Here is a 7,327-nt window from a genome sequence, read left to right as displayed (position 1 = left end):
AAGCGTGTGTGAGCAAGGAGGCCTACAAACCTGACTCAGTTACACCAGCTCTGTCAGGAGGAATGGGCCAAAATTCACCCAACTTATTGTGGGACACTTGTGGAAGGCTACCCGAAACATTTGACCCAAGTTAAACAATTTAAAGGCAATGGTACCAAATACTAATTGAGTGTATGTAAACTTCTGACCCACTGGGAATGTGATGAAAGAAATAAAAGCTGAAATAAATAATTCTCTCTACTATTATTGATATTTCACATTCTCAAAATAAAGTGGTGACCCTAACTGACCTAAGACCGGGCATTTTTACTAGGATTAAATGTCAGGATTGTGAAAAACGGAGATTAAATTTATTCGGCTAAGGTGTATGTAAACTTCCGACTTCATCTGTACATATTCTCTTGTGAACAGATCAATTGACAGCGACATAGTCACACAATTTTTTTTCACACAATTTCTTTGACTCTTTGACTAGGTTGTAGCTCAGATTCTGAATGTCATAAAGACAAAGCAAAGATATTCCCATGTGTGTCAGAGTGGTGTCTTCCTCTGGCATTTTAACACTTGTTCTAAACCTAAAGCATCACAGATTTGTGGATAATTTGAGATTGGTTATAAAGAATCACACTTCATTATTTTCCCCTCAAATCAAGGAAGGTCCCACACCCCCACTAAACGTTAGGTTAGGTTGGGAACATATGTGACTCGACCAGGACTGGGTAGTAACTGATGACATGCAATCAGCTCCATGTAATCTGTTTACAAAAAAACTGTCACTGTAATCAGTTACGTTGCCGGCAAAAATAACATTTAATCAGATTTTAGATTCTTTTGAAAAAGTATATGATTACTTATTGGATTACTTTTGAATTCGGAAAGGATGTAGCATTGATAACTTTCTGTTTTCTGAATGACATTCAATTCAGCATTGAAAAAAGGCGCAAGTTTGTTTGTTCCACCTGAACGAGTCTGACCACAAATCAGAGACCACTTTGATGACACACCAAATGCATTTGATGGATCCTTTATTCTTCTTTGAATTCCAATTGAGGGGAAAGTAATCCAAAAGGAACTGAATGTAATCAGATTACGTTACTGAGTTGGAGTAATCCAAAAATGATGTTACTGATGACAATTTCGGGACAGGTAACTAGTAACTGTAATGGGTTACATTTAAAAAGTAACCTACTCAACGCTGGACTCGATGAACTCCGACATCACAGGCAGAACAGCGCTATCAAGGTTAGGGAGAGTGACGTTTCTGCAGTATGGAAGAAACAGGCAGTTTCTGAAGCCGTTGGCTGTCCTCCATCTTGTGAGCCAGGAAATTCAAAAGACTGTCACTTTTGAAAGTCAGTAGCATGTGATGTGTCATTGAGCAAGGACTCCTTTTTTCTCCTCTGTTCCCTCGTGGTGGTGTCCCTCTGACTGACTGACAGGTTGGGACAGAAAGACACTCCTGTTGCTGGGATATATCTTTTGTCTCGTCGGTTCTACACACTTTTTTTTTGTACTTCTCCGTTTGGACAGCACTGACATATTACAGTTTTCATTAGCTGTAATTTGTGGCCTCATTTATAATCATTGCATACCAAATATACCTACAAAAAAATGCGTGTGCCAGTTTTCACACAAAATGTGGCATTTATAAAAACTGAACTTGACATAAGAGTGTGCTTTGCTCCCGCAAACTTCAGACCATGTGTACGCCCAGTTTCTAGTGGTTGAAGTACTGCGTTGCAAGCAGGCAAGTAGCCTAGTATTTTGTGGAGATGGGGGGGGGATATGATGACATGCTTATTCATAATAAAAAACACAGGTAAATAAAATGCAATCATTTGCCATTAGTGAGAATAATTTATTTTGGGGGGGGGGGGGTTGCATCTTTGCATTCTAAAATAATTTGAAATAAGCGTCTAATGCATTTCCTATTTTATTTCCATGATCATTACAGAATTAATTGTTCACGTTTTCTGACTGTGATGGTTTCATACTCACGAAGAAGCCTATAGGCCTACAATGTCCCGTTTCTCATTTAATTTGGACCCACTTTACAATTGTAAATAGATCAACTAGACCCTATTTCAAGTATATTTCTCTATGCGATCCGATCCGGGGCGCAGTTTAACGTAGAACAGACGGTTCACCTTTTCATTTATGTTATTTTTTAGGCCAAATAGCCTACGTCTGAAATTCAAAGGTTGAAATATCTCAAGTAAACAATATTTAATTTATGAAAATACGTATTATATATGTTTATAATCATTGCAGAATAAATTCCTGGGTTCAAATTCAGCCATGTCACCCGTGGTACAAGTCAGTATTCAACGTCCCGCCGTGTCTGAGGACATTGGGTGATGACGTGGAAACTGGCCACTAGGGGGCAACAGTGAGCGCTGTTACCTTCAAGTAGGTTTTGGTTTTATGGATAGGGATGATGGATGGGCGTAAGCATCTGCCTCTGGTGCCCAAGGTTGCATGTTTGAATCCAACGATAGAAAATAGTTTTTGAGATTTTTGTTTTAAGCCAAACCTTAACCCTTACCGTAACCATTCCTAACCATTCCATACCTAACCTTAAAAAATGTGAAGTTAATGCCTAAAGTTAGCCTTAAACACTTTTGGAACAAACTCAAAATTTGACGTTTGGGCACAACTTCGAAATTTGACGTTTGAGAAACATGGATGAACGTCTAATTCTGTCTTGAGACTGTGAGAGCTTGTTGGAATGATGCTTATTTTTCAGGCGGAGTTTTAGTTCTCGTTTACGCACGCACAATTTCAGGACGGGTCTGATTTACAACGGGTAACACACGTATGTATAGCATGCACCAAGTTTATGAATCGAAATATTTTGGGACATGTGCAGTCTTTTCAGAAATGGCGCACACAGATATTTAGTTTTAAACGACCGCAACGGTTATAAATGACGCCCCTGGTGCGGTTTTGTGTGTAGTGTGTGTGCGTGCATGTGTTCGTGCATGTGTGTGTGTGTGCCTGCATACGTGTGTGAGTGAGTGTCTGTGTAGTTGTCTGTGTGCATGCTCACGCGCACACGTGTGTGTGCGTGTGTGATATCTGGTGGTTTGCTCCGAAGGCGAATAAATCAGTGATGCCTGGGATAAGGCCGTGGCCCTTCCTCACACGGCACAGACAGGTTGAGAGGCTCATTAATCAAGCGCCGAGTCACAGATGTGATGGCTTCCACACAAACCGCCAGCAGACTGTGAAAGTCACATCCAACTGAGTCAACTGTCAGGTAGGCAGGCAGAGCCGAACTTCTCCCCTCTCCGGGTCTCTCTCTCTCTCTCTCGCACCCTTCCCTTTTCTCTCTCTTATTCTCTGCTTTACTTTCTATCTTGTCTTTCCATTCTCACCTCCAGTGTGATGACCCAGTGTGGTCCATCTGAAACAATAGTCTTGTCTTTCCAACAATGTGTTATGTAGGGTAAATCGGTTCTGAATATGGAGTCGCTGCAGTGGCATGCAGTAGTCGATGTTGGCTACAGTGAGGTGACAGTGGCCAATATGCTGTTTGCTCCTCTAACGATATCTGTACACCGATAGCTCCAGCAGCAGTGCTAGAACAACGCCTCTCCAGGCTCAAACAGCCCACGAGACTCATTTCCTCTCTGATCAAACAGCCATGTTGTTGTTTGCCACGGCTCCTTCTACCATCAGATGCCGCCACGGTGAGCACCAGTCTCGACTCGTCACTGCGCCGCCTGAGATCCCCTTAATCTGCTTTAAAGTCCTCCCAGCCGGGAGAGTGAGTGACAAAGCCACCCGTGCCTGATTAAAAAAGCGGTCCCTGGATGCAACAGATCTAATGACAGGCCGGGTGGCGAGCAGCGGCTGGCGTGCGTGGAGGGAGGCGTGCATGCCGTGGCTCTGGATTGGGGAGGCGTACCCCCTGCGCGTGTCTCATTACCCCCTCCAACCTTCGTCCGCCAAGTGCCAAGCACTCCGCCATTTGCATGGTGGCCAGGAAAATATAATTATTAGAGGGATTCGTGCCTGTCACCATTAATCTGTGACTTAGTGATGGGCTGGGACCAGGACTTGGAGATGGAGGCTCACTCACTCACACTAGTTATCTGTTACTCAAACATTTGGGGCTACAGGGTTGTAGTTGTCCTGTTCACATGACTGCGATTGTACTTTCAGATGTGTATGTATGTAGTTTCACATGACTGTGTGCTGTAGTTGTAGTTTCACATGACTGTGTAGTTGTAGTTTCACATGACTGTGTAGTTGTAGTTTCACATGACTGAGTAGTTGTAGTTTCACATGACTGTGTAGTTGTAGTTTCACATGACTGTGTAGTTGTAGTTTCACATGACTGTGTAGTTGTAGTTTCACATGACTGTGTAGTTGTAGTTTCACAACTGTATAGTTGTAGTTTCAGATGACTGTGTAGTTGTAGTTTCACATGACTGTGTAGTTGTAGTTTCACATGACTGTGCAGTTGTAGTTTCACATGACTGTGTAGTTGCAGTTTCAGATGACTGTGTAGTTGTAGTTTCACATGACTGTGTAGTTGTAGTTTCACATGACTGTGCAGTTGTAGTTTCACATGACTGTGTAGTTGTAGTTTCACATGACTGTGTAGTTGTAGTTGTAGTTTCACATGACTGTATACTGTAGTTGTAGTTTCAGATGACTGTGTAGTTGTAGTTTCACATGACTGTGTAGTTGTAGTTGTAGTTTCACATGACTGTGTGCTGTAGTTGTAGTTTCACATGACTGTGTAGTTGTAGTTTCACATGACTGTGTAGTTGTAGTTTCACATGACTGTATACTGTAGTTGTAGTTTCACATGACGGTGTAGTTGTAGTTGTAGTTTCACATGACTGTATACTGTAGTTGTAGTTTCACATGACTGTGTAGTTGTAGTTTCAGATGACTGTGTAGTTGTAGTTTCACATGACTGTGTAGTTGTAGTTTCACATGACTGTGTAGTTGTAGTTTCACATGACTGTGTAGTTGTAGTTTCAGATGACTGTGTAGTTGTAGTTTCACATGACTGTGTAGTTGTAGTTTCACATGACTGTGTAGTTGTAGTTTCACATGACTGTATACTGTAGTTGTAGTTTCACATGACGGTGTAGTTGTAGTTGTAGTTTCACATGACTGTATACTGTAGTTGTAGTTTCAGATGACTGTGTAGTTGTAGTTTCAGATGACTGTGTAGTTGTAGTTTCAGATGACTGTGTAGTTGTAGTTTCACATGACTGTATACTGTAGTTGTAGTTTCACATGACGGTGTAGTTGTAGTTGTAGTTTCACATGACTGTATACTGTAGTTGTAGTTTCACATGACTGTGTAGTTGTAGTTTCACATGACTGTGTAGTTGTAGTTTCACATGACTGTGTAGTTGTAGTTTCACATGACTGTGTAGTTGTAGTTTCACATGACTGTGTAGTTGTAGTTTCAGATGACTGTGTAGTTGTAGTTTCACATGACTGTGTAGTTGTAGTTTCACATGACTGTGCAGTTGTAGTTTCACATGACTGTGTAGTTGTAGTTTCAGATGACTGTGTAGTTGTAGTTTCACATGACTGTGTAGTTGTAGTTTCACATGACTGTGCAGTTGTAGTTTCACATGACTGTGTAGTTGTAGTTTCACATGACGGTGTAGTTGTAGTTGTAATTTCACATGACTGTATACTGTAGTTGTAGTTTCAGATGACTGTGTAGTTGTAGTTTCACATGACTGTGTAGTTGTAGTTGTAGTTTCACATGACTGTGTGCTGTAGTTGTAGTTTCACATGACTGTGTAGTTGTAGTTTCACATGACTGTGTAGTTGTAGTTTCAGATGACTGTGTAGTTGTAGTTTCAGATGACTGTGTAGTTGTAGTTTCACATGACTGTGTAGTTGTAGTTTCACATGACTGTGTAGTTGTAGTTTCACATGACTGTATACTGTAGTTGTAGTTTCACATGACGGTGTAGTTGTAGTTGTAGTTTCACATGACTGTATACTGTAGTTGTAGTTTCACATGACTGTGTAGTTGTAGTTTCACATGACTGTGTAGTTGTAGTTTCACATGACTGTGTAGTTGTAGTTTCACATGACTGTGTAGTTGTAGTTTCACATGACTGTGTAGTTGTAGTTTCACATGACTGTGTAGTTGTAGTTTCACATGACTGTATACTGTAGTTTCACATGACTGTGTAGTTGTAGTTTCACATGACTGTGTAGTTGTAGTTTCACATGACTGTATACTGTAGTTGTAGTTTCACATGACGGTGTAGTTGTAGTTGTAGTTTCACATGACTGTATACTGTAGTTGTAGTTTCAGATGACTGTGTAGTTGTAGTTTCAGATGACTGTGTAGTTGTAGTTTCACATGACTGTATACTGTAGTTGTAGTTTCACATGACGGTGTAGTTGTAGTTGTAGTTTCACATGACTGTATACTGTAGTTGTAGTTTCACATGACTGTGTAGTTGTAGTTTCACATGACTGTGTAGTTGTAGTTTCACATGACTGTGTAGTTGTAGTTTCACATGACTGTGTAGTTGTAGTTTCACATGACTGTGTAGTTGTAGTTTCAGATGACTGTGTAGTTGTAGTTTCACATGACTGTGTAGTTGTAGTTTCACATGACTGTGTAGTTGTAGTTTCACATGACTGTGTAGTTGTAGTTTCACATGACTGTATACTGTAGTTGTAGTTTCACATGACGGTGTAGTTGTAGTTGTAGTTTCACATGACTGTATACTGTAGTTGTAGTTTCAGATGACTGTGTAGTTGTAGTTTCAGATGACTGTGTAGTTGTAGTTTCACATGACTGTGTAGTTGTAGTTTCACATGACTGTGTAGTTGTAGTTTCACATGACTGTATACTGTAGTTGTAGTTTCACATGACGGTGTAGTTGTAGTTGTAGTTTCACATGACTGTATACTGTAGTTGTAGTTTCACATGACTGTGTAGTTGTAGTTTCAGATGACTGTGTAGTTGTAGTTGTAGTTTCACATGACTGCGTGGGTGTAGTTTCACATGACTGTGTAGTTGTAGTTTCACATGACTGTATACTGTAGTTGTAGTTTCACATGACTGTATAGTTGTAGTTTCACATGACTGTGTAGTTGTAGTTTCACATGACTGTATACTGTAGTTATAGTTTCACATGACTGTGTAGTTGTAGTTTCAGATGACTGTGTAGTTGTAGTTTCAGATGACTGTGTAGTTGTAGTTTCAGATGACTGTGTAGTGTAGTTTCAGATTACTGTGTAATGTAGTTTCAGATGACTGTGTAGTTGTAGTTTCACATGACTGTGTAGTTGTAGTTTCACATGACTGTGTAGTTGTAGTTTC

The sequence above is a fragment of the Salvelinus namaycush genome, chromosome 18 (genome assembly GCF_016432855.1).
Source record: "Salvelinus namaycush isolate Seneca chromosome 18, SaNama_1.0, whole genome shotgun sequence".
Lineage (NCBI taxonomy): Eukaryota > Metazoa > Chordata > Actinopteri > Salmoniformes > Salmonidae > Salvelinus > Salvelinus namaycush.
This window is presented reverse-complemented; position numbering follows the sequence as displayed.